The sequence below is a fragment of the Canis lupus genome, chromosome 29 (genome assembly GCF_003254725.2).
Source record: "Canis lupus dingo isolate Sandy chromosome 29, ASM325472v2, whole genome shotgun sequence".
Taxonomy (NCBI): domain Eukaryota; kingdom Metazoa; phylum Chordata; class Mammalia; order Carnivora; family Canidae; genus Canis; species Canis lupus.
The window spans coordinates 36348687-36375531 of NC_064271.1; the positions used below are offsets into that span (position 1 = coordinate 36348687).

The 26845-nt window shown below is 41.9% G+C and overlaps 1 long non-coding RNA gene and 1 pseudogene across 1 annotated transcript; one reads left to right on the forward strand and one right to left on the reverse strand.

Annotated features, from left to right (window-relative positions):
* On the forward strand, nt 1-26845 carry LOC125754012 (uncharacterized). The gene is made up of 5 exons (XR_007407200.1): nt 1-665; nt 9343-9485; nt 21983-22079; nt 24186-24371; nt 25798-26845. It is a non-coding gene; the product is annotated as an uncharacterized LOC125754012 (long non-coding RNA).
* On the reverse strand, nt 664-794 carry LOC112650856 (U4 spliceosomal RNA; annotated as a pseudogene).

Consider the following 26845-nt stretch of genomic DNA (forward strand, 5'->3'; position numbering starts at 1 on the left):
ATCTATCTCTGAAGATTTTCCAATATTCTCTTCCCACCATATTAAACTTTATGTGATCATAAATTTTTAAGTTGCTGACTTAAATTTTACACTTGATGTGAAAATAGATATTTGCAGTAAATAGGAGGAGTAAAATTTCTGAAATAACATTGAGGTACTAACCACTGATGCTAGACATTCCCAAATAGTTGAATTATATTTAGACCAGAAGATGGCATAAGAGCTATAGCAATGGAAAATTACATGCAACAGATTGTGGACTTTCTTAAAGGATTGCATTGTAAACCAGCGTATATGTTATGTAATTATCTATTTTTCTGATAAAAGGAAGCATTCTTTATCCTGTGAAAATTTATACTACTCTTAAATTACATAATAACTACAGACAAAAACATATAACACAAACGTACACACACAAATCAAAATTAAAACCACTCAAATTTCACAATTCAGAGACAACTATCTCTAACACATTAAACATCTGGGGGTTGGGAGCAATGTGCATGCTTTAGAAAGCCATGTTTTTATGCCTCAGTCCAAGTTCTATTCCTTTAGGAATGGTTCTTCCCTGCAGGATCAGAGTTTATGCCTGGAAAGGCAGGATTCATATCCAGAAGACCTAAATCAGTCCTGAAAGTACAGAGTGCTGGTTGCCTGCATATAAGGTTGGTTCCACATTTGAAGATTGATATTCCATATTTAGAGATTGATATTCTATATATGAAGTTCTCAATTAGCAATAATCGTGCCTTGGATAAACCTCATTGGGTACGATACTGCCACTGTGCAAAGGTTATATATGAAGTTCTAATTTTCATATCAGAGAAACCAGATTCCTTTCTTGGTGAATGATATTCTGGGTATAGAGTGACAGAGTCAATGGTATAGGGCCAGGTTCCTTGCTTAGAGATTGGGATTCCAAACATGGAATGCCAGGTTCCAGGTCTGGAAGACCAAGCTCCAAGTTTTAGAGGACACCATGTATGGGGTTCATTTAAGGGACTGGGGTCTGATCAAGGAAACAGTAACGACTATGGGAGGCAGTAACATACAACAAGTTTCTTGTGTGGTGCTTGGACAGAATTGTATGAGAGAGGAATGTCCCGCATAGCATGAGTCCATGCAGAGATTTGTAGTGAGTGGGTCACCCTCCAGAATAGGAAAAAGGTAAAGGAACTCCTAGGAGAGAGGAAGATTGAAGTAGGATCTTTAAATCTAGGGGCTGTTGTTCAACAGCATGGCAGGGAATCTCTGAGTCCTCAGAGACCCTAAGGGCAGGGGTAGCGTGGAATCTTCTAGCCACAAGACTCTACTTATCAATGACCAGCAGATATTGAGTGTAATCTCATAAGGTCTCATAAAGTCTCATAAAGCAGGCAGGCTCTAAATGGCTAAAATTCTGCTTATTTGGGTTATTTAAAAAACAACCAAATAGATATGTAAAAATTTAAGTATGATACCTGTGGCTTCTGAGTTGACAATTCTTAGCTTGCAGTGAAGAAACAATTTAGGGGCAAATGCACAGAAGCCATCTTTGGCTTATTTACATAACACAGTATCTATAACTGAAATCCAGGTACTATGAGTTTCTACACTTGTAAGACCATGTTCCATATTTGAAGAAAGACATTCTGGACATAGAATGGCAGCAGATTCCTCGCTTATAATGCCAGGATTCATATCTGATCCTTCTGAGACTGAATTGCCCAGTATCCTATGTGGAGTGCCAGTTTCCCCAATTGTAGGGTCGGATTACATGCCTGGAGACTGAGCTTCCACATACAGTTTTCCATGTTCCATGTACGTAGGGTAAAGAAACACACATGGAATTTGAAACGGACTCCGAATGTGCCAAGTTCCATGCTTGTGGGGTTCCATATTTGGAGATTGAGATTCCACACATGAAATGTCACGTTCTGTGCCTGGAGGCACAGTTCTATAAAGGGATAATTCAAAGTCTAGACTTAATTATCAAGACTGAAAGGCTGTGTTTCATACCAAGAAGTCTAGATTCAGTATTTCAGGCCTAGTTGAGCAAATTCCATACTTGATGGGTTAGATACTGTTTCTTCAGGTTCAGGTTTCACACCCCAAAAGAAAGAGATATCAAACAGATAGAAAGCCATGGTTTGCCTGGAAGGGCTAATTCCATGTCTAGAAGGCCCTGATCCACAGACAGAAGCACAGATGAGGCAGTGATTCTATGTCTGGAAAGTCAGGATTCACATTTGCATAGACTTCCCATGCCTATAAAGTTAAATTTTCTTCTTAGAGGGTTAGGATCCATGTTTGAAAAGCTACATTCAACACTTGGAAGACCAAAGTTCATCCTCAGAGGGCTAAGTTCCTCAAGAAAGTTTAGATGCCTAGAGAGAAGGCCTAAGTCTCATATGGAGAACCAACTTTTATGCCTGGAAAGGTATAATTCACACTTAGAACTAAATCAATGACTAAAAGTGTAACTTTCTCATAAGAAGTGCTACGTTCCAAACCTGGGAGATGTAGGTCCTTAGAGCATCAATTTATATGACTCAAATGCCAACTATTAAGTCTCGATTACCATGTTCCACAGTCTCATGCTTGGAGAATGAGATTCCACAGATGGAGCACCACGTTCCATTCCTATAAAGCCAAGCTTAATGCTTAAAGATGATGATTTCAAAGGTGAAGTGCCATGTTTGCTGCCTAGAAAATCAGGTTCCACATCTTGAGGAGCCAATCTCTGTATGTCTGGAATGCCAGATTTCTCACACTAAGGCAGTGTCCCATGCTTAAGGATTAGGATTTCACACAGAGGATATCAGAATCAATGCTTGTAAGGCTGAGTTCCATTCTTATAGATTGAGATCCTACATATGCAGTGTCATATTCCATGCTTACAGGGTCAAGTTCTATGCTTGAAGAACAGAATTTCCACCCCTGCCGTGTCATGTCCCTTATTTGAAAGGCTAATTTCTAAGGTCAGGGCTTCAAATTCCATACATAGAGTGTCAGTTCCCAAACTCGTAGGATTGGGTTCTATGTCTAGAGGACAAGATTCCATATATGATGGATGGGTAGTCTAAAAAACTAGGCTCTATGACTTGGCAAGCTGAAGCCTATAATTAAAACATGAGGTTCCATGTCTGGAGTGTAAGACTCCTCACATGGCAAGTCAAGTTCCATATTGGTAGATTGAAATTCTAACATGGAACACCACATACCATGATGGATTTTGTGTATTCTTACAAGAAGTGACAGTGTCTATGACTGTTCATCCAGGTTCCATTTATGGAGACTGAGATTCCACACGTAATGAACCAGGTTCTCTGTTAATAGTTCCAAATTCTATGTGTAGAGATTAAGATACCACACGTGGTGTTCAATTTCCATGCTTATACAGTTAGGTTCATGCTTAGAAGTGGATGTTTCAGATAAGGTATTCCAGATTACGTGCTTTTAGAGCCAAGCTCCTTGCACAAAGATTGAAATTCCACAATGGAGTGTCAGATTCCATGCTTGGAAATTGAGATCCATATGTGCATAGATTCCCAGGTATGAAGCCTGGGAATCTATGCTCTATTTTTTGTAGAGTCAAGGTCTGTGATTGAAACACCAGTTTCCATGACTGGAGTTTTAGGCTACAAGCAAATCAAGTCATGTTCTATGCTTGTAGCTTGAGATTCCTCACACTGAAATCCAGATTTCCTGCTTGAAGAGTTATATTTAATACAAACAGCATGAAGATTCTATACTTGTGTGTCATGTTCCATGCTTGGAGATTGACATTACATACAGGGAGTTTCAGGTTTCATGCCTGGAAGACCAGGTTCCATGATTACAGAGTGTGTGTCATTGAGTGACAAGCAACTTTAGATGTCACAACCCATACTTCTGTAGCCACCCTCTATATTTGGAAATTAAAAATCCACACATGGAGTGCTACATTCCATCATTGTTGGTCCATGTTCTGTACATGAATATTATATTCCATACATAATTTCATGCTTTAGGTCCATATTCCATCTAAAGATACAAATCTTTATAATCCATGCTGGGAAACAAGTTTGCATGTCTCAGAAACACAAATTCTAATAGTGAAAGCCCATGATCCTTGTATGACTTAAAGATTTCAAATTTATAAAGCCAAGTTGAATGTTTGGAGATTAAGATTCCTAACATTGGATGCCATTTTGAAAGCTTTTAGCGACAGGTCTAGCTTCAAGATTGAAATTCCAAAAATAAAAATAAAAATAAAATAAATTAAAAAAAGATTGAAATTCTACATATGGAACATCAGGTCCTGGTCCTTTGGGGCTAGATTCCATGTCTAGAGATTGATAATCCACATGTAAGGTTCCAGCTTCCATGCTTGTCTGGCCTGAATCCATTTTCAGAGATATTCCATATATAAAATGTTATTTTCCAGGTTTTCAGGGCCAAGCACATGTTTGGATATTGAGAATACAAACATGTATTTAATGTTCCATGCCTGAGGGTAAAGGTTCCTTGTCTTGGAAAGCCAACAGCTATAACTCACACCCATGACCAATGTCTGAAATGGCAGGTTTCACTCATATAAAACTATTCTTTGCTTGCAGTTTAAAATTATATATATGGAGTGCTTAGTTCCACACTATTATGACCAGGTGAATTAATTTCTTTTCTTTTCTTTTCTTTTCTTTTCTTTTCTTTTCTTTTCTTTTCTTTTCTTTTCTTCTTTTCTGTTCTTTTCTTTCTTTCTCTTTTCTTTTCTTTTTCCTTTCCTTTTCTTTCTTCTTCTTTCTTTCTTTCTTTCTTTCTTTCTTTCTTTCTTTCTTTCTTTCTTTCTTTCTTTCTTTCTTTCTTTCTCCAAGCAAGTGGCATAGGGGAGGGGTACAGATGGGGAGATTTAAGCAGACTTCTTGCCCAGCACAGAGCCTGACATGGGGTTCAATCTCATGACCCCAAGATCATGACCTGAGTTGAAATCAGGAGTTGGACACTTAACTGAGTGAACCACCCAGGTACCCCAGGACCAGGTGAATTTCTTGTAGACAAAAGTTCAACATATGAAGTGCTAGTTTTCCATTGTAATTGAGCAAAGTTCCATGCATGGAATTTGAGATTTCAGACATGAGATGCCAAGTGTAATACATATGGAACTCAGTTCTTATTTGGAGATTGAGACTCTCTGCATAGAATATCAGTACCATGTATATAGAGCCTGGTGTCATGTTTAATGCTTGAGATTCCAGACATGGAGTACTAGGTTGCATGATTTAAAGGCTAGGTTGAAGAAATTTCACACATGAAATGATAAATTCTTGTTGGGCCAGACTGCATGTGTGGAGGCCAAGATTCCACATATAATGGGATTTACCAAGCTTGTAGATCCAATTTAAATGCTTAGAAATGTCTGTATTAAATATGTACTGAAAAATATTATGCATAGTTTCATGTAATGGTGACCTCTATGACGTAAGTGCCAGGTTTCATGTCTTAAGGGCCAGCTTCAGTTCATGTAAGGCGGTGCTGTGTCTCATGCATGGGGATTAGGATTGTACACATGGAAAACTAGATTCTGTGCTCATAGATACAGATTCCATCACTGCATTTGAGATTATATATTGGAGTGCCAGGTTCTATGCTCAGAGATTAAGATTTCTTGCATGGATTTCTTGTAAGATTTCTTGCATCCCAGGTTCTTTGTAGCCAGGCTTCATACTCAGAGATTCAGATTACACAAATAGTATACCAGGTTCTATGCTTACAGTCTAGAGATTTAAATTCCTTATGGTTAAAAAATAGTTAATTAATTAATTCCTTATGGTATATTAGTCTGTTCAGACTGCCATGACAAAATGCCATAGGCTGGATGCCTTAAACAACAGAAAGGTATTTTCTCATAGTCTGGAGTCTAGAAGTCTAAAACAAGATGCTAAAAAATGTATTTTCTGGTGAGGTCTCTCTTCCTGGCTTGCAGATAATCACCTTTTTCCTATACCCCTACATGGCCTTGCTTCCCTCTGTGCACACACAAAGAGAATAAGCTCTGATGTCTCTTCTTCTTTGTATAAAAACATCAGTCCTACAGGATTAGGGCCTCACCTTTATGACTTCATTTAACCTTAAGTACCTCCTTAAAGGTATTATCTCCAAATAAGTCACACTGAGGGGTAAAATCTCAACATATGAATTTGTGGGGATTTAATTCAGTCCGTAACACATAGTGTGGCACATATGATGCCACAGAGAACAATTTCCATGTTTGGGAGGGTCAATGCCTTTGACTGAAATGCTAATTTCCATGTCTGGAATGTAAGCTTTCAAACATGTCTGGCCATGTTTCATTCTTATAATCCATACCAGAGTGCCAGTGTCCATGATTCTAAGTCAGGCTCCATGCTTGGCAGTCAAGATTTCATACATGGAATGCCAGTTTCTGTACTTGCAGGGCCATATTCCACCCATGGATGTTGAGATTCCACACATGGAGTTTTAGGTTCCTTGCCAGGAAGGTCAAATTCCTTATGTGGAAAGCCAAAATCTATGACATACAGGTTGGGCACCAAGACCCATACTCTGAGGTGGTCCATGTTCAGAGATTGAGAATCCACACATTGATGCCATTCTCCATGCTTGTAGGGCTTCAACCCCTGCTTGGACATTAAGACAACATATATGGAGTTCTAGGATCTGTGACTGGGAAATCAGTTTCCATGTTTTGGCAAGCCCAAGTGAATGACTGAAATACAAGGTTATATATTTGTAGTGTCACCTTCCATGCTTGGAGATCAACATTCCACACATGAAGTACTAAGTGTCAAGCTTGTAGATCCTAGGTTCTATGCATGAAATTCAAAGGTCTATGCATGGCAGACTAGATTCTATGCCTGTTGGGTCAATTTTCATGTTTGGATATTGAGCATGTATGCATGGAGAGTGAATTTCATACATGGGAGGCATGGGCCCATGTTTTGCAAGGACAGCTTCTATGACCTATATACCAGATTCCAAGTCTGGGATACCACATTCACCACAGTAAGACCATGGAGACTCGGAGTCCACACATGGAATGCCAAGTTGCATGTTTGTAGGGCCTGGTACCATGACTGGAGATTGTACTTCTACATATGAAATGGCAGGTCCATGCTTACTGAGCCAGATTTCAGATTTCACACTCTGAGATTGAGACCTCATAAATGGAATATCAATTTTCATGCTGTTTCATGTTTGTGTCAAGTTTCATGTTTGAAAATTGAAATTACACATATGTAGTACAAAATTCCATGACAGGGTGACCATGTTCCTAGTATAATCAACATTTATTCCATGCCTAGATGTCTAGGAGCCACATGTAGAAGTCCAGATTCAACACCTAGAGGACCAAATTCTATGCCTAGATAAGCAGGATTCACATTTTGTACTAATTTCTGTAACTGGAAAGTCTAATTCCATAGTTAGAGGCCTACGTTCCATGATTGAAGAGCCACATCCTATACCTGGAGGGCCAGGTTTCATGTTCAGAGGGTTAGTTTCCACTCCTGGAATTCTAATTACATGCCTGTAATTAGGACCAGTCATTAAAAACAAACAAACAAACAAACAAACAAACAAACAAAAAAAAACAGATTTTATGCCTGGGAAAGCAACCTAAAAGTTTTAAATCAGTATCTAAAAGATCAGATTCCATAACTGGTTAGTTAGATTCCATTCCTCTGGGCTTATGTTCTACACAGAGAGGTCAAAGCTCCTTATTTGTAGGATCAAATTCTATGTTTAGGGCCAGGTATCACAACTGGATGACGTGGTTCATGCCAGGAAGGCTGAGTTATGTGCCTTGAAGTCCAGGCCCCATACCTGGTATGCCAACCTCCCCACACATATGATGTAGTTCCATAGTACAAAGGTAGGTTATATATCTTCAGGGCCATATCTGGAAAACCAGATTTCATACATGATGGGATGGAATTCATGCCTGGAAGGGCTAAGTCCATGCAACTTTCCATGCCTAGAAGTTTCACTTCCACACTAGAGGGACACATTCAATGCATGGAGCCAAGTTTCACGCCTGGAGGTAAAAAGAGGGAGGGTCCTCATTCCATGCGCACAGGGCCAGATTCCATGCCAAATGAGCCACGTTCTTATGAGTGGAAGACCCATGTTTTTCCAAGTCTAAAAGACCAAGTCCAAATCCTAGGTGGTCTCTTTGCGCTACTAGAAGGCCAGAGTCCATTTGCCAAATATAGGCAGTCCAGCCCTAACTGTGCTCTAGCTGGGAAAGACGATTTACTTTCAAATAATTGTTCCAGCAATGGCCATTCTAATTGCCAAGTTAGTCTGGTGACATAACCCAACAATAAGCAGAAAAATTATGAGGCGAGCCAAGAGTTTTTATGCAGTTGCACGGTGTAAGAAATTGCTTCTATTGGATAAATTTATTTGAAGGGACAGTAAGAGAGAGAAATCAAATATTTTGGTTACATACTTAATAGTCATGCTTGCAGAGCTCAGTTTTTGCACCAGCAGTTACCGGGTACTAACCAAGTCTATACCTGCATTGCTAAGTCTATACCTGAACTGTATCATCTGGTTTCATGGAGTGTGTCCTATTATATGACAGATTAACTGTGGCACAGAGAGTTTTACTGGTTTTCCCAGTCTCCCAGCTGGATACTGTAGAGGAAGAATGTGGACTCCGCTACATTTTATGTATTTTAAATTACAATGGGCTCTGCCTGCAGTTTTGAATGAGCCCAAAACAAGAAGTGGTTAGCATTAATTCCCCGGCTGCACAGCCAGACTCAGTTATCTCTGCAGCATGATACACAAAACCTACACTTTGAACCACAAAAACCGTCTAGTCTTAGTCTAAGAAAGAAGGGGTATATGAATTCCAATAACTTCCTTATAGCAATAAAAAAAAAAAAACCCACGCGTTTCATTCAACTTCAGAGGTATGAATGTATGGCATATACACAATATGATATTCATAATTAGTTCTTATAAAGCAATTTTCATCCCTGAAGCACTTTATGAAATTAACTAATTAATCTTCCCCATATCCTTCAGAGAGAGATAACTGTACTCTGTCTGCAAAGAGCCTCTGTCATGGGACTGAAAGTGCTTTATGAATATTACATACAGGGATAAGCAGGCTCCAGGCACTTCAGATACACACAGGCTGACTTTGGGGATATTAGTATTCACTCATTCACTAAGCAAATGTTTATTTAGTGTCATTACTAGACATCTGTAACTGTGGGACTGACGTCCCCAGGAGGTAAGATAGTGTGTGCCTGAAGAATGCAGTAGGGATTATGAGGGTAGGCTGTTCTCTTTAGAAAAGACAACAAATCCCTCTTGACCTCTTTGCCCCAGAAATAGAAGTGGTCTCCTGAGAGCCGTCCACCCACATGCAGAGGCCTTCTCTTCTACTCACGTTTTTACGACGGCGGAGTTGACTCCTGGTTTGGCTGCCGATCATGGGTTGCCTGGAACTTGCCCTGCAGCCTCCAGTGTGGGTATGTCTTAGTCATCGTAGCTGGTGACACTGCTCACTGCTTCCTTTTCCAGGACTGTCCTAGTCCCCCCTCTCAACCACAGCCTGGAAATAATTCAGCATCCCTAGCCCAGAAAGCTGGGGTTCGGTGTGAGTCTAGCACTGAATGTTAGCCTAGTAACACTTTTTGAAAAGTAGGCTTGTGCCTTAGATGAGGCTCCTCAGAAACAGACTCTGAAGGGGAACACTGGTGCAAATGACTTATAGAGGGAATACTTTCAGGAAAAAAAAAAAAAAAAACAACAGGCAGGGAGTGAGAAAATCAGGACAGCGCAGCACGAGTGGGGAATGTGGTTCACCCATGGTTCCAGCCTGCTCTCCTACCTCTGAAGTGCAGTTCTCATTCCAGAGGCAAGAGAGCGAGGCTGGTGTATGGCCATGTTAGTTAGTCATTGGAAGATGAGCCACCTTCACAGAGGAACCAGGTCCACAACTGAGACATCTCTGGGTGAGGTGGCCCTCACCAGCCTTGCAAAAAAAATTGTCAGAAGCCAACACACACTGGTGCGTGTGGTAAAAGGCCTCTGGGCAGAGCGTCACCAGCCTCTGCTGCACCCTGCTTGGACCATCCCAATCCACTTATTTCTGGCATTAAGTTTTCCTGGTACACTCACAGCTTTTTCTGGCTTCTGTTTGGTCATAATTTCTGTGTAAACCTACAAAAGGAGCCTTAGGTAGAACACACTATAGATCTACTGCTTTCTGTCCCAATGAAGAAACTGAAACTCATTATCACGTGACCTCCATACTAGTATTCAGTATCTCTCTCCTCCTCAGCGTATACTTTCGATGGTCTGGATCGCTTGCCTGGTGATGGAGCTAGACCCACAGTCCCAAAGGCACTAAGCCTCGGGCTGCCATGCCCCCTTTCAGATCACAGTTGTATTTGCCCATTTCGATTAAAATCAGGCACGGGAGTATACCTAGAGATGCTCAGTGGATAGCGCACGTGCCAAGCGTATTTCTCCTCGCCTCTCATCTAATACCTCCTCAAAATGATTTGTATGGTACCTCATTTCTTGGTCTGCTGGTCTATTGGAACAATGATCCCAAAATAAACAGGCAGGGGCCATAGCTCTTTGTTTAAGGAGACTTTCATCGTCCCTGGATGGAGTATTCCCTTTCTGGAAACCGGGATCTCTAGTCCACAGGGCCTAAAGTTACAGAAGTGGGAAACACAAATTTCCTGAGAGGGTGACTGGGAATAATGATGACTGGGTCATTCCCACTTCTGCACCTTAGTTCCAACACCCACGTACTCTGTCTATTGGAGATACAATACCATGTAATAGATGCTGAGATAGGGTATATGATATAAAAAACAACAACCCTGTGAGTATGGGATATTCTCCTCGAAGATGCCCTATATACCCGATATCAGCATCTATTACATGGGATCCCATCATCATGGGCCCACTGCTGTACCTCCTTTGCTGGAAAGTGAGTCTCTTTGTCCCAAGTCATAGTCATACAGGATCCCATAAAGAAAAATCCCATTTTTTGATTACGATACAAGCTGGGGCACTGCAGGAAGGAAAAGTAAACCCCTACTCTATGTTAGGATGAATTACTGTCCTTTCTAGGGTAGAAGGGTTTTATGTAATCAACTACAACTGTCTGATTGGTCACCTTAAGAGATAATGTCATATCAGATGCTCAGGATTGCTCTTTCTTACTGGGAGGTCAGATACTCCGCAGGGGCATTAGCTAGATCAGGCTGGTGAGAGAGTTCCTGTACATTCTGAACCACGCAGAGCCTCCATGTTTACAACTATGACTGTTCCCTTGATGGGCCATTGCATAAGCATAGAAGTAGACGAGGACAGAAGTTGATAAGTAATCCTGTCCACGTGGCGCTTCTGCACTGGATGCTTTCCAGTGGACGGTAATGCAGAACACAAAGATATTGACACTTCGTGCCCCTTCCCCTAAATACATTCACGTGCCTCTTTCCTGGGCCTCCTTGTGCCCAGTCTTCTCATCCTGCTTCTTCCAGGACTCTGACCAACCAGCCAAACCATTCACCACTGCCTAGGATTTTATATACATTCTTAATTCAGGCCATTTTTCTTTCCACACAAAGTATGAGATTCTCTGCACAGAAGCTCTATTTTTTGGGAAGATCTTATCTCACCACCGTCTTTCAGAACATCCCTGCCTCATCAATCCATTTTCAATTTGTAGCACATAGTGAGCTAAACTGTCTGTGAACCAAGCCTAGGCTTTCTCCTCTTCCATCATCTGATCTCAGGGAGCCCCATGAGGCCGTATCTCTGAATCTACGGGAGATGGATCACCTGTGCTTGTATATGACTCTTGCCTCCTAGGCATGAATAAGTCCAATCTCAGATATTTCATCTTCACTTCGTGATGGATTTCTGCTGATTACATGACATAGTGAGTCTGACAGGTCTCAGCTCATGATAGGTAATTCTGACTGGATGGTCACTTAATAAATTCCATGATCAGAAGCTCAATATTTGCTGGGGCTCGTGAAGGATGCCAAAAGTTGGTTTTCAATTTTTCACACACTTACCTGTTCCAGATAACATGGCCTTTTTCCAGAATCCAAGGTGTCTGCACTATAATTCTCCTACTGGATTTTGCTAGAAACTCCACACTGATAGCTATGGTATCACGGGATCTGCTGAACCCAGTGACCCAATTGGTAGGGCTGCTTGTACTACAAGCCTAACTCTGCTACAGAATCCTTTGGCGTTCTGAATCCCACTCAAAACTGATAGCCTTCACATAACTTGATCAATGAGTGGAAACAGCATCTACAAGAGCAATATATGCTGCTTCCCAAACCCAAAGAAGCCTATTTAGTGCTGTGCTTCTTTCTTAGCTGCAGGAGCGACAGGGTTAGATAACATGTCCTTTACCATGAAGAAGATGACTAACATTGCCCCCACATGACTCTTCAAAGTTTTTCTACTATAAGAGCCTTCTGATATATTTTAGAGTTTTGCTCTTACCCTCCAGAGAATGTGTGTTTTACCAGGGCATCTGGAACACTTGCCACATCCTAGTTCAAATAAAGTGACATCAGCAATATAAGGGACTAGTGCTAATGTTCCATGGGGTATCCACATGATCCAGGCTCCCTTGAACTATATTGTAACAGATACCAGAACAGTTAACTCTCACTGGAGCAAAACCATGAATGTATAACCACAGGCATCCCATGGGAGCATGAACAGTTTTCGTTCTTTCTTTTTGATAGCTGGAGAAGGATGCATTACTAGATCGATAGCTGCATACCACACACCAGAAGCTGTATTGATCTCTTTTATTAATGACAACATTTGGCTTAGATGGCTGTTGGGCCAAATTTGTAGCATTTGCTGTTATCCACCAGAATCTATTCAGTTCTTGCAGGGGCCAGCCTGATGAATTAAGTGGGGATGTGATACTCCTCTATCCTTCCAAAGTGCCACTGATCTCTGCTGTTCCACTCAACGTGTGATCCTGGTTTTGGTTTATTATATTGGTTTGAAAAGGGAAGCTTCAGGAGATTTCACTTGGCCTTTGTCTACCCTAATAGCTCTTCTTCCACGGATCAAGAAACTAATAATGTGAAGAGTCTGCCTTTTACCAAATATGTTCATTCTCATGTGACATTTGAGAATTGAGGAAATGACCACTGGCTGGGTCTGTGGGCCTAGGGAACCACCTGCGTAATATACACAAGGCAGTTCTCTACTTATTGCTTGACTTCCATTCACTGCTGTTGTAATGGGGGGAGAGGCTCATGATGGCACTTAGTGTCCAAGTTTAGTATCAATTCAGACTCCAATTTGTCAATCCAGCAGCATCCCAGCGTATCATTAACCAGGAAATACCTGCGGGTAGATCTGGGAAAGGACTGAGGAATTACAACTTGCTGTAGGCCCGCAGTGGTCTTTATACAAGGAGACTCAGCAGCTTCCCTTTTTATTGAAGAATTCTGCAGAGGGATTCAAGTCTAAATCAAAATTGGAAAAGGGATCATGCCTGTCTCTTGGGCTGTGTGTGTGTGTGTGTGTGTGTGTGTGTGTGTGTGTAGGCTCTCCATATATTTTGCCTGTAAGAACATTGTTTTTTACGAGCTATCTCTGTAGATATTTGTAGTAAATTTTAAAGATCTAATTGGCTTTATTAAATGACTATCAAGTAGAGGGGAGCTCCAAAGGGTTAGAGGAAGGGAAAGGTTTTTAAAAAGTACAGAGAGTGGAAAAAAAGGAAATTACTAGCAAAAAATCCAATGTAGGCAACGCTGCCCTCCTCAAGGGCCTATCAGTAAATTTCCCAGTGCTGACCCGGAGATTCCCATGTTGACTGGTTAAATGTTAGATTTTGGGGTGGGGGCTAGAATTACAGTTAGCTTAGGTATTAAGTCTTGGTTTACTGACTTGATCTTTACCAACGCAATGCCATTTTGAGCCTGTGGTCTCTTTTCAACACCAAATTCCCCACTGTTTTACTCAATCTGCATGTTGGAAAGCAGTGTTTTCCCCTACAAACCTCCTTCATGTGGGTCTCCTCTGACACGGGGTGCTCGTCGTACTTCCTAGATGCCAGGCCCCACTTGCCAGAGGCAGGTCCCATCTGCCTCTCACTTCTAGTCACTCTGCGCTGGCAGGAGGCCGACCTGCCTCTGGAGAGAGTGCAATGGAGTCTACTGGCTCTCGTGCTTTGGAACTAATAGTTTTATGAAGCCAGAGCCAGCCTGAGACTCTTAGAAGCTTCAAAACCACTGTCATTTCATTTATTCAACTTCAGTGCTTTGGGATACATTTTTATTGCATCACTGTCTCATTTTGCAACTCAGTATCGTTTTCAAGCAGGATTTGTTCCTGTCACATGAAATGATAAATTTGTACATTTGGAATTGCAAATCTAGTTATTCATGCTTTATGTAAGCAAATTAAATTTTTTCTCTGGGATTATTGACAATATCTAATATTATGAATTCTATTGGGGGAGTTGAAGAAGAATTTTAAGAGGCAGGGTAGTTTGCAAACTGACTGGGTGTGTTGCTCTGAGGAGGTAACCAAGAAGAGGGAGCACATGCACTTCCTGCGGGAGGACTTCACACCCCTCCCGGTGGACATAAGGGTGGAGGGAGAGCGGACAGCTGCGTGTGCTGGAGCAAAGACGAGGATGGCACAAGCAGACGTGTGGGAAAGGGAGGGGCAGGAGGAGTGTGAGGGCCTACTGTCAGTTTAAAACATGGTCCAAATAAGTGGCTTTGAAGATAGTGCGGAAGCACATCTATAGAAGTCTTTCTTTCCTTCTTTTCTTTTTTTTTTTAAGATTTTATTTTATTTATTCATAAATAAAAGACACAGAGAGAGAGAGAGGCAGAGACACAGGCAGAGGGAGAAGCAGGCTCCATGCAGGGAGCCCGACGTGGGACTCGATCCCGGGTCTCCAGGATCAGGCCCTGGGCTGAAGGCAGGCGCTTAACTGCTGAGCCACCCTGGCTGCCCAGAATGGGGGGCTTTCAATGTATCTTTGCTTCAGTCTTGTTGCTTGAGAGTTAAATCTTCATCAGGTGAATTCATCATACTTGGTAATAATGCCATAAATTAATCCATAATATTCTGGATTATTGATATACCCACTAATCCTTTCCAGGTGAGAGTCACATTGGGCCTACCAGAGCATAGCAGAGCCGGAACACGGGTTCCTCTGGTCTCACGTAGAACGAGTGCCATGATGCCATCAATTAAGCATCGCTCTTGACGTGAAATGTTTAAAGACAAGGAATAACTTCAGAATATTTATGATTATAAAATAATATATAATCACTATAAATTTGTTTAAGTACAAGAAAATATTAAGGTAAAAACTAAAGCCATTTAAAATATCACCACCCGGATAAAATGGCCACTAATATTTTATATTGTAGAAATCTTTCCTCCTACTATCTCTACGCTTACACACACACACACGCGTGCACACACACACACAGTCACATTCTCTTTACATAATTGCATACATTCTATCATATGTTAGATATTGTTTTTAACCAGATTCAATACAATGTTGTATACATTAAAATTTATTGGACTAAACCTCTATTCATGAAAGTTTGAGTTGTATAGAAATCGGGGCTCATAAACCATATTACAATGAATGTACAGTGTACATCGATGCTGATCCAATTCATATTCTTCCCCAAATGTCCTTGGCCCCACCTGCCTGCCAGGCCTGCAGCGGCTTTCTCGGGAAGCTCAGTGGAGAGGAGAGCTGCACTGCCTCTGCACTGGCCCAATCTCCTAGCTCTGGGGGCTGTCTCATCTCCCCCAAAGATGAGAGTCTAGCCTCAGCTGGATTCGAAGGGACCCATGGTGGGATGCCTGGGAGGCTCAGCTGTTGAGCCTTGAGCATTGAGCATCTGCCTTTGGCTCACAGTGTGATCCCGGATTTCCTGGTTTCCAGCCCCAAATCGGGCTCCCTGCAGGGAGCCTGCTTCTCCCTCTGCCTAGGTCTCTGCCTCTCTCTTTGTGTCTTTCATGAATAAATAATTAAAATCCCCCCCCCCTTTTTTTTAAATAAAAAGCCACAAAAAAAACAAAAAACAAAAAACTAAACTAAAGGGACCCATGGTTCTGACTCTTCCCACCACTTCCCAGCTCTGTTCTGTGGGAGGGGGGGGAAGGAGTGACTTCCCAGGACTGCCTGGATGAACCAAGTAGCAGTCTGGAAGTGCAAGAGTTCTTAGTACCTAGAGGGATCAGGTAAGGAGGGAGGGAGGTTAAACTGACCAGGGAAAGATGACAGGTGGATTGCTGCCCTCCTTCCTCTAACACCAGGCGGGTTCCCAGGTGCAGTGGGGCTGCACAGCCAGACCGGAGAAATGTGGCCTGAGCTATTGACTGGCTTTATTTTCTTGTGATACTGTGGCCACCTCACTAAGTACCACTTTTTTTTTTTCCTCCTTCCTTTCCTGCCAGGCTTCCCTATTACTGCCCTAAGATTGAACCTCTCCACAAACTTGAACATTGCTTCAGACTCTTTTCTGAGCAATCTGGGCTAAGCCATCTTTTTTTGTGATGTTGTCTGCTTATCCCCTTAGAGAAATGCCTGGAAGTAAACTACTTGGCTGAAGGGCATAAACAATTTTACTTGAATAGGAGTTGCCTAACTACTCTCCACACAGATTGAATGAGTTTACCTCCCTCCCATCAACTGAATGCTAATGTCTTTTTGAGCCTGAACATGATGGACTGTGACATGAATTCTTTTTCTCACCTTTAATCTTTTTTTTTTTTTTTTGTCTTTTGCTAAAATGAACGTTAAATTCATGCTGTTTCTGAAAGAAAAATTCAATAGCTCAAAGCAGTTCAGCCTGGGGAAAAGTGTTTAATGGTACATTTTAACATTTTTTTTCTTGTTTACCATTTGTTCTCAAGCACCGCTCCCATGAAAGAAACTAATATAAAACTCATCTAATTTAAATATTCCTTTTTCATATGAGGTACTGTTTGCTGAATTTTAAGTTTTAAGAGAACAGAATAAACATGGCAATTTATCATGTAACAGATTTTTATTCAACAATACTTGCTAAGCCACTGCAATGCATTAGGCGCTTAATACACAGTGGAAAGGAAGCAAGACACATTGGCCTCTGCCTTTTTTGAGTTTACAGTCTGCAGACATGACAATGGACAGTTTGCACAGTTTGAATGTTTGGGTAGAAAAAGTATGGAGCCCTGAAAGGCCTGCCTGAGGCTTCCCAGGGGAAGTGGACTCTAAAGTGAAACCTAAAGAATAAAGAAGGATTGGGGAGGCAAAAGCATGGAGTCTGGAACTGTGTGTGTGTGTGTATGTGTGTGTGTACACATTACATGTGCATGTAAATGCAAGGATATGTGCGTGTGCGTGCTCATGGGGAAATCATGGCCGGCTCATGGGGAAAGATGAAACTGGATTTTGCAGGGTCTTGAGAATAACAAAAAGGACACAAAGTTTCACTTGCACTGAATCCAGGGTCAGCCGCGGCCACTGACTACCCATGAGCAGAGAGAAAATTGGAATCATAGGTTGTAAGATCATTGCTCTGTGGGTTGGAGAACTGATAGGGGAAGGAAACGTGAGAGATGCAGAGTTCCACGAAGAGGCTCTAGCTTCAGGGGTGAGGTGCTCCAGAAGGAACTGAGGCAGAAATGCAGACAACGAAGGGCAATGGATTTCAGAACTATTTATGTTGGAATTCATGAGACCCGGTGAATGACTGGATTTGTGAGGGGTGAAAAGGGTCAAGATGGTTCCCATTCTCCTTAAAAAAAAAAAAAAAAAAAGAGTAAAAATTTTTTTCTTTTTTTTTTAAGATTTTATTTATTAATGAGACAGAGAGAGAGAGGGAGAGAGAGAGAGAGAGGCAGAGACACAGGCAGAGGGAGAAGCAGGCCCCACACAGGGAGCCTGACGTGGGACTCGATCCCGGGTCTCCAAGATCAGGCCCTGGGCTAAAAGCGGTACTGCTGAGCCACCAGGGCTGCCCAAGATTAAAAATTTCCATCAAAGCTTGCCCTGTTCTTTTGCTCATATTCACAAGGAGCTATGAGGAGATTTATGTCACTGCTTTTTATATAAATTAATAATGATTAGATTTATTGACCAACTATTTTGAGCCAGGCGTGGAACAGTCTGTGTAATCGTCACAGCCCCCCATGGGGTGAGTGCTATTCTCATTCCCACTTTCAGATGAAGAAACTGAAGCGCAGGTAGGTTAAATGATTTGCCTAAGAGCACACAAGTCAAAGTGGAAGAGCCTGTGCACGACCTAGTGTGCAGGCGCGTTCTCTCTCTCTCTCTCTCTCTCTCTCTCAATATTATTATGATGGCTCCCCTTAGCAAAAATGAAAGAGAACCCAGTGAAGTTGGGAAATTCTTTTAAACCTAAAGCAATTTTGCCCATCAGAATACTGGCGGTTCATTTCAAAAGAATTTTTTTGAAGCCCAATTTCTTAGGAAGTAGGTGTCAGTTAAAGGCTAACGGGCAGAATGACACAATTATCAGTTTTTGTTTTTCTTTTCCCTTCTTGAAATATGACTGATATTTTCCATTTTAAAAAGAGTGACCCAGGGCGGGGGTGGGGGGTTGGGGTAACTGGGTGATGGGCACTGAGGGGGGCACTTGATGGGATGAGCACTGGGTGTTATACTAGATGTTGGCAAATTGAACTTCGCTAAAAAAAAAAAAAAAAGTGTGACCCCCTTTGGGGTGCCTGGGTGGCTCAGCTGGTTAAGCACTTGACTCTTGGTATTGGGCTCTGGTCATGATCCCATGGGTGGTGAGCTTGAGGAGCCTCCCACTATCCCCTCCTAGAGCCCGCATCTGGCTCTGGGCTCAGCAGGGCACCTGCTTGAAAATTCTCTCCCTCTATCCTTCCCCCAACTCGCAGGTGCCTTCTCTCTCTCTCTCTCTCTCCCTCAAATAAATAAATCTTAAAAAAAAAAAGAAAAAAAAAAGTGTTGTCCCTTTAACCCCAAACCTCTCCCTTTTTTTTTTTTTTTTTTTTTTTTTTTAACTTACCGATTAGAAGCTGGGAAGGAAACTGGAAGGAGGAAGTCATTGCCATTGTTAAATTCTGAGAATTTTCCCAAGTGTAATTCAGGCTGTAAGTTACTTTAGTAAATTAGACACTTCAAAAACTTTCCCTAAGATGTAAATAAAATGTTGAATCTTATATGGTTCTTAATACTTTGAGTCGGCTCACCTCAAGAATGTACTATAGTCCAAAGGACTAGTTGTTTCATCACAAAACATATCAATGTATATTATGGGTTCTGAAGCATCCACTAGAACAATTATATGATTAGAATATGGTTTCCAACTCTCCTACACTGAGAAGTAGCTTAATAAATTTAATAGGAAATCGTTTTTGAAAAACGGTTTCAAATAACCTTGGCTCACTTACAAACCAGGAAACATTTCAGCTTTTGGGAGTTCTGTTTTGGAGAAAACAAGTAGTCTGTTTTTACAGATTTCCCTAATTAGAAGTTAATCTGCACTTTTCAAGGAAATGTTACAACTTTTCTTCCACAGAGGAGCAACCAAGTGGGAATAATGCTAAGCAGGGTGAAAGCAGGCACTTCAGTCTCTCCATAATTTCAGGCATATGAGAAAGTCATTTCTAGGACAGCACTTGCCAGGGTAGAGCGTGGGCACATTCACATGATCTCTTAACACCTCTTTGAGTTTGGTAAAGTCCATAGCATTGCACACGTAATGATGACCCTACTGTGCACTGGTTTCTGACTTATTCAGACAATATCAATGAAAGCTTCCTCTGCTTTAAGTGCTGGGGACGCAGTGAGGAACAGAATATTCAGAGTCTGCCCACACAAAGTGCTCACAGTTGAATTTATGTCCATTCTCATAACCGCACAAAAATCTGATAAAATGGTATTAAGGTTCAGACAGATTAAGCCACTTGCTCACAACTCCAGAGCTAAATCTGGCTCCCCTAATCCCACCCTCCTGCATCCTGGGTCCTCAGAATTCAGGAACACATCCCCAGGATCTCATTGTGAGATCCCCAAATGTCCACATTTATATGAAGAACCTTAGAAAGGAAGGAAGCCTGTTTCTAGGGATCCTTGGGGCATCTACAGTGTTGTCAGGTGCCCCCTCCCACCTCTTACAGGCCTGAATGTTTTTAAACATAGATGCTTATTGGGACACCTGGGTGGCTCAGCAGTTGAGTGTTTGGCTTGGGCTCAGGGCATGATCCTGGATTCTTGGGGATCGAGTCCTGCATCAGGCTCCTTGCATGGAGCCTGCTTCTCCCTCTACCTGTGTCTTTGCCTCTCTCTCTGTCTCTCATGAGTAAATAAATAAAAAATCTTTAAAAAAAAACATAGGTGCTTATTAAAATTATAATAGCTACAACTATAGGGTCAACTAATCTTTGACAAAGCAGAAAAGAATATCCAATGGAAAATAGTCTCTTTAACATACTGGGAAAATTGGACAACATGCAGAAGAATGAAACTGAACCGCTTTTTTTTTGAACCGCTTTCTTACACCATTCACAAAAATACATTCAAAATGGATGAAAGGGATCCCTGGGTGGCTCAGTGGTTTAGCGCCTGCCTTAGGCCCAGGGTGTGATCCTGGAGTCCTGGGATCGAGTCCCACATCAAGCTGCCTGCATGGAGCCTGCTTCTCCCTCTGCCTGTGTCTCTGCCCCCCTCTCTCTTTCTGTGTCTCTCATGAATAAATAAAATCTTAAAAAAAAAATGGATGAAAGACCTAAATGTGAGGCAGGAGAGCATCAAAATCCTAGTGGAGAACACAGGCAGCAACCTCTTCGATCTTGGCCTTAGGAACTTCTTATTCAACACGTTGCCGGAGGCAAGGGAAACAAAAGCAAAAATGAACTATTGGGACTTCATCAATATAAAGCTTCTGTACAGTAAAGGAAACAATCAACAAAACTAAAAGGTAGCCTACGGAAGGGTCAAGAAGATACTTGCAAATGACATATCTGATAAAGGGCTGGTATCCAAGATCTATAAAGAACTTAGGCGACTCAGCACCTAAATAACACCTACTAACTGCCAGTTAAGAAACGGGCAGAAGGCATGGATAGACACTTTTCCATAGAAGACATCCAGATGGCTAACAGACACATGAAAAGATGCTCAACATCACTCATCATCAGGGAAATACAAATCAAAAACACAGTGAGACGCTACCTTACATGTATCAGGATGGCTAAAATTAACAACAAGAGAAACAACAGGTGTTGGCAAGGATGTGGAGAAAGGGAAACCCTCTTGCATTGTTTATGGGAAAGCAAACTGGTGCAGCTACTCTGGAGAACAGTTTGGAAGTTCCTCCAAAAGTTAAAAATAGAACTACCCTATGATCCAGCAGTTGCACTATTAGATATTTACCCAAAGGATACAAAAATTGAGATTCGAAGGGGGTACCTGCACCCTGATGTTCACAGCAGCATTAGCAACAAGAGCCAAACTATGGAGAGAACTCAAATGTCCATTGACTGATGAATGGATAAAGAAGATGTGAGATATATATATATCTCAGACATAAAAAAAAAACTCTTGACATTTGCAAGGACGTGGATAGAGCTAGAGAGTATAATGCTAAGTGAAATAAGTCAGAGAAAGAAAAATACCATATGATTTCACTCATGTGAAATTTAAGAAAGGAAACAAATGGACATAGTGGAAGGGAGAAAAAAAGAGAGGGAGAGTCAGTCCATAATAGATTCTTAACTATAGAGAATAAACTGAGGGTTGTTGGAAGGAGGCAGGTGCGGGATGGGCCTAGATGGGTGATGGGCATTAAGGAGGGCACTTGCGATGAGCACTGGGTGTTGTATGTAAGTGATGAATCACTGAATTCTATTCCAGAAACCAATATTGCTCTGTATGCTAAAATTTAAATAAAAATAAAATTATAATAGCTATTACCTATATTTTCTATTTTCGAAGCTTCCGACTCCTCCTCCAGATCTTGAAGTCCCCCTGCTTCGTCTCTGTATCTTTTTATCATCAATTCACGTAATTGGATATTATGACAAGGAAGCAGGTAACATCCTTCATTCTCTTACTCTAATTCCTTTGATGACTATAAGATTTATTTAATCTTTCTTTCTTTTACTCATTCATTCCACATTTATTGAGTGCCTACCGTGTGTCTAGCAATTTACCAGACACAAGATACAGATGAAAAATGCAGTTCTTACTTTCTAGTATCTCAGAGTTTAGGCAGGGAGGTAAGCAAAGAGGATACTAAAGAATTATTTTTTTAAAAAAAATGTGAGAAGGGACATGACATGGGCATGTAGAGAGTGCTAGGGAAACCCCTCACTCTGGGGATTGGTGGGGGCAAGAGGGGTGAGTGAGGAAAAGATGTCTGAGCTGATTCTTAAAATCCTGACTAAATGACGGGTAGGCCAGTTAAGGGAGGTGTTTATTCTAGGCAGAGAATGCCAAGGGCAAGAGCCCAGGAGCCTGGGAGAGCAATGCATATCCAAGGATCTGCCAGTACTGATAAATAGCCATATACGCGTGCCTGCCATTATTTTTGTGCAAGGTCCCATGCTAGGTGTTTCACATGCATTATTTAACTGAATCTTCATCTAAACCGTGCTCAGTAGGTAGCATTCTTATTTCTATTTATGAGTTGAGAAAAAGAGAGGCTCAGTCAAGTGCCTTAGTGTTATCCAATGGTGATAAAAAGGTAGGCTGGGATTTGAGCCCAAGTCTTTTAGATAAGAATCTGTCCGCTTACCCACTCCATTCCACTCCAGTAAATCTGCGTGGTTAGAATGTTGAGGCTGGGGAGGAGGTAGAGGGAGAATGGTGAGAGGTGACTGAGGCAAAGGTGATTGTATCTTGAAGGCTCCAGTGAGCCTCTGAAGGATTTTCAGCAGGTGTATGCTATTCTGAGATGTGTATTTTAGAAGGTTCACTCCGTAGAAGGTGGAAAGCATGGAAGGACAGGTTGGAGGCAGGGAAACCAGGCAGGTGGCTGTGGCACTGCTCCAGGGGAGAGAGAACAGTTACCTGGTCTCTGGTGGTGGCAGTGAGGATGGAGGTAGGGGGTGGATTCCAAGATAAACTTTGCAACTGATTGAATAGGGGTGAGAGGCAGTGCTGGAAGGATCTGAAGTTATTCCCAGATTTCTCTTTTGGATGGATTGATGAAGGATGACAGTCTTCAACAAGATATGGAGGATAGGATAATTAGGAGAAAATGACGAATTCATTTTTAGACATGTTCAGTTCAAAACGCCTTAAGAAATATCCATAAGGAGATGTGCACCAAACAGACTGAAATAAAAACCTCCAGGAGGGGAGGGGTCTGCTGGTTGCAAAGTCATCAGCCTGAAGACCAATGGTAACAATGGGATTGGATTAATACCTGTGGGTGAGAATGGGAGCCACAAAGAAAGGAAAAGATGAATCAGGGACACTGTCTAGAAAACATTAACATTTGGAAGAATTAGAAGATCCATAAAAAAGACTGAACAGAGGATGAGGCTAAGAGTTTCAAGGAGGAGGGAGCAATCAGTGGAGTCCAAGGCTATCGATCACAATCTCATAATAACAGTGACCACCACTGCTCACCAGAACCCTGTTATAAAGAAAACCACAGGCCCCAAATGGTGTCCGTAAACCAAGACTTAATACCTACCCTGACCACAGGGAATCCCCCAGGGGATGTGACCTTTCAGAGTCAACAAGGGATTTCCCGGTCAATGGTAGGACATTTCTGATAGATGCCCTCTGTTCTCCTTAGGAGGGCAAACTTGCCTACACAATACATTCCTTGCTAATAAATTCCTTTTTTCTTCTTTTTCCACTCTCTCTGTGCCTTTAAAATCCTTTCTTTCGTTGACCTCAGTGGACCCCCTTCTACTTGTTAGATGGGATACTGTCCGCCTCATGAATTGCTTAATCAAGCCAATCGGATCTTCACATTACTCGTTTGAATTTTGTTTTTAAGCACCCTTCTGTGCCAGACACCCTGCCATGCATTTTATGTGAAGTCCCTCTGGCCCTTCCACCGTGGTGGATGCAAAGTCTTGGTGCTGCTGGGGATAATGACGATTATCTTTGTTGAGCACTTTCTCTGTGCCTAGTGTTTGCTAAGCCCTTTGCACACAATACCTCAACCTTGTTTTTACAGATGAGAAAATTTGCCCACGAAAAGGAAGAAGATGGACTGTAGGAATGCACATGGCTGATGGATAATGCTGGATATTTGAAGTTTGTTCGATATGACAAGATGCTAGAGCTATTAAGTCCATTAGGCCACGGATGGCAACTTTATTTTGCTCACACAGTGGTGTAACAGAAAAACATCAACCCCAGGGTAAAATAGCTGGTAGGAAAATTGCCATTATTTGTTAATCATTTTGGCCCCTGGCACTTACTATTCTGAGTCCTCATCTGACCGGCTACAGTTACAGAAAGGGCCGAGCGGAAAGGTACTAATGGGGACCGTGCTCTGCCCTCCGCTATCCTTTCTCCGCACTCACTGCAAAACCTGGTGTTAACTCTTGTCTCACTGCATTAAAACTGTCTATTAAAATAGTGTCTCTTTAAGTTGCATGTGTTTTGCAAGGGCAAGGGCCAGTCTTTCTTCACATCTCCCCAGCTAGGCCTGTCAGCTGCTTGGCATGAGGCAGACACTAAATAAATGTCTGAATAGGATTATTCTTTTGGAACCCTTTCCCCCCTGGTGAACAAATGGAGAAATTTGGACTGACTGTACCCATAGTTCAAGCATCAAAAACCAACTCTTACTAACTTTCCAGAGTTTCCTAATAGGCTTTTCCATAGCACAAGGCAGTATGGAAAACAGTATGGAGCTTGCTCAAAAACATTAAAAATAGAACCACTGAAAGATCCAGTCATCCTACTTCTGGGTATACATCCAAAGGAAATGAAAACAAGATCTTGAAGATATATCTGTGCTCCTGGGTTCATCGCAGCATTACTCACAGTAGCCAAGATGTGGACACGACCTAAGTGTCCACTGATGGATGAACAGATAAAGAGGCTGTGATACAGTCACCACGAGAAAGAAGGCAGGCCTGCCATTTGTGACACCGTGGCTGGGCCTTACGGACATCATGCTAACTGGAATAACCCTGACAGAGGAAGATACTACTGCCTGGTATCGTTTATACGGAGACTTAAAAATGTTGAACTCCCAAAAACAGACAGAGGAGAGTGGGCACGGGCAGTCGGTTGCTTTTGTCCACTGCCATCAAGAAGTTTCCCTTCGTGGCCCTCGATCCAGACTTAAAGTCCCAAGCAAAGCGTCCTGTCAACTGAGCCTAGACCTTTCTGCTCCCTGACAGATATGTGATCTGTCCCTGACCCCTGGGATCATCTTCCCTCCTCAGAAGAGACACATCCTGCCCCTAATCAGGATCCTCAGCATGGGAACATTTTCCCTAAATGAGGAAGGTTTGTTGGATCTTGGGCTGCCCAAGCAATGAAAATGTCCCCTAAACTGATGGGAAGTTTTCAGAATCATTGCTCCAATGATTCCACAGAAGGAATAACCTTCTGTAGAATTTTTAAAATGTAAATAAGATCGATTCCTGGCCCTCTGAAATGGTTTAGATAATAGTTCCTCCATGAAGCAGAGATGGATTGAAATATAGTATGTTCCTGCACAGCTATCATCTCCTGAAATGCTAGAAATACCTTCGTGTCAGTGTCTTATCATAAGAAGCCCGAGAGCTGGAATCTAGAATTACAATTCTTTTTTTTTTTTTTTCCTCCAGGATCTTGCTACAGAGAATTTGGTAAGGAGATGCATTTCCTCCCCCAAGTCGGCTGTCTCCATTCGTAACTGATACTACATACAGCAGGGAAGCATCTGTGTTTCAGAAAAATGATGTGTGAAAACAGTTTTCAAAAATGCACGCTTTCTACATTAAAAAAAACTAAAAATATGTTTGGTTACCACTTTGCAGAGCCTATTGAATTTGGCTGTGAATGGGAATCTAATTGCCATCCGTTTCTATTGGAGCCTTCTACGAACATGACATTTCCATTAAAAAGAGAAGTCGACTATGGCATTATGGTGTGTATGCTGAAATTGTAAAAAAAAGAAAAAAACTGAGGACTGGTTGGTCGTTTTATAATTTATATTTCTTCTTTATGGCCCATTAGAGGAAATAAGCAAAGCCACAGGTACAGAAAATAGCATTTGTATTGGTGGAGGTAAAAGGAACATTCTTACTGAAGTGTTACAAATAGCTCCCTGGTTTTGAAGGATGAATAGTGACTGACTCCTCTCCTGTTTTTCATGTAAAACCAGAGAAGATCTCCTTTGTCACCGGCTCTTGATACTGTGGGATTGGCATCAGAACGTCCCCACGTGCAGCGCTGAACCTAAGGGCTGAGGGACCCACGGCTTGGGCTGGAGGGACCAGACTGAAACTGCACTCGTCGCAGAAATATCTGTCCGCTGCTCCGTGCGTGGCAGGAGCACATAGTAGCATATTTTCCTAAACTTGGTAGCCCGATGTCGATGATCGGCACCCCTTCTCCTTCTCTTTTTTGGCATTTCTTGTTCGGTGACCCGAAGCCCAGCACCCCGTTTGTTGAGTCGGACAATCTGTTTTTAATGATTTTGTTTTTCCTTTTGGTGCCCACCTGGCCCAGGGAAGGCGCTATTCCAGCAGTGCGGATAATAAGATTTACAGTTAATAAGGTGAAAGCACACAACGATGCCAGATTAATATTTCTCAGGCACTGCTCCAATTAACGTCTTCCCCAATTAATCTACTGTCTCTAACTCCCAGCCTAATTAAATCCAGAGTTCTA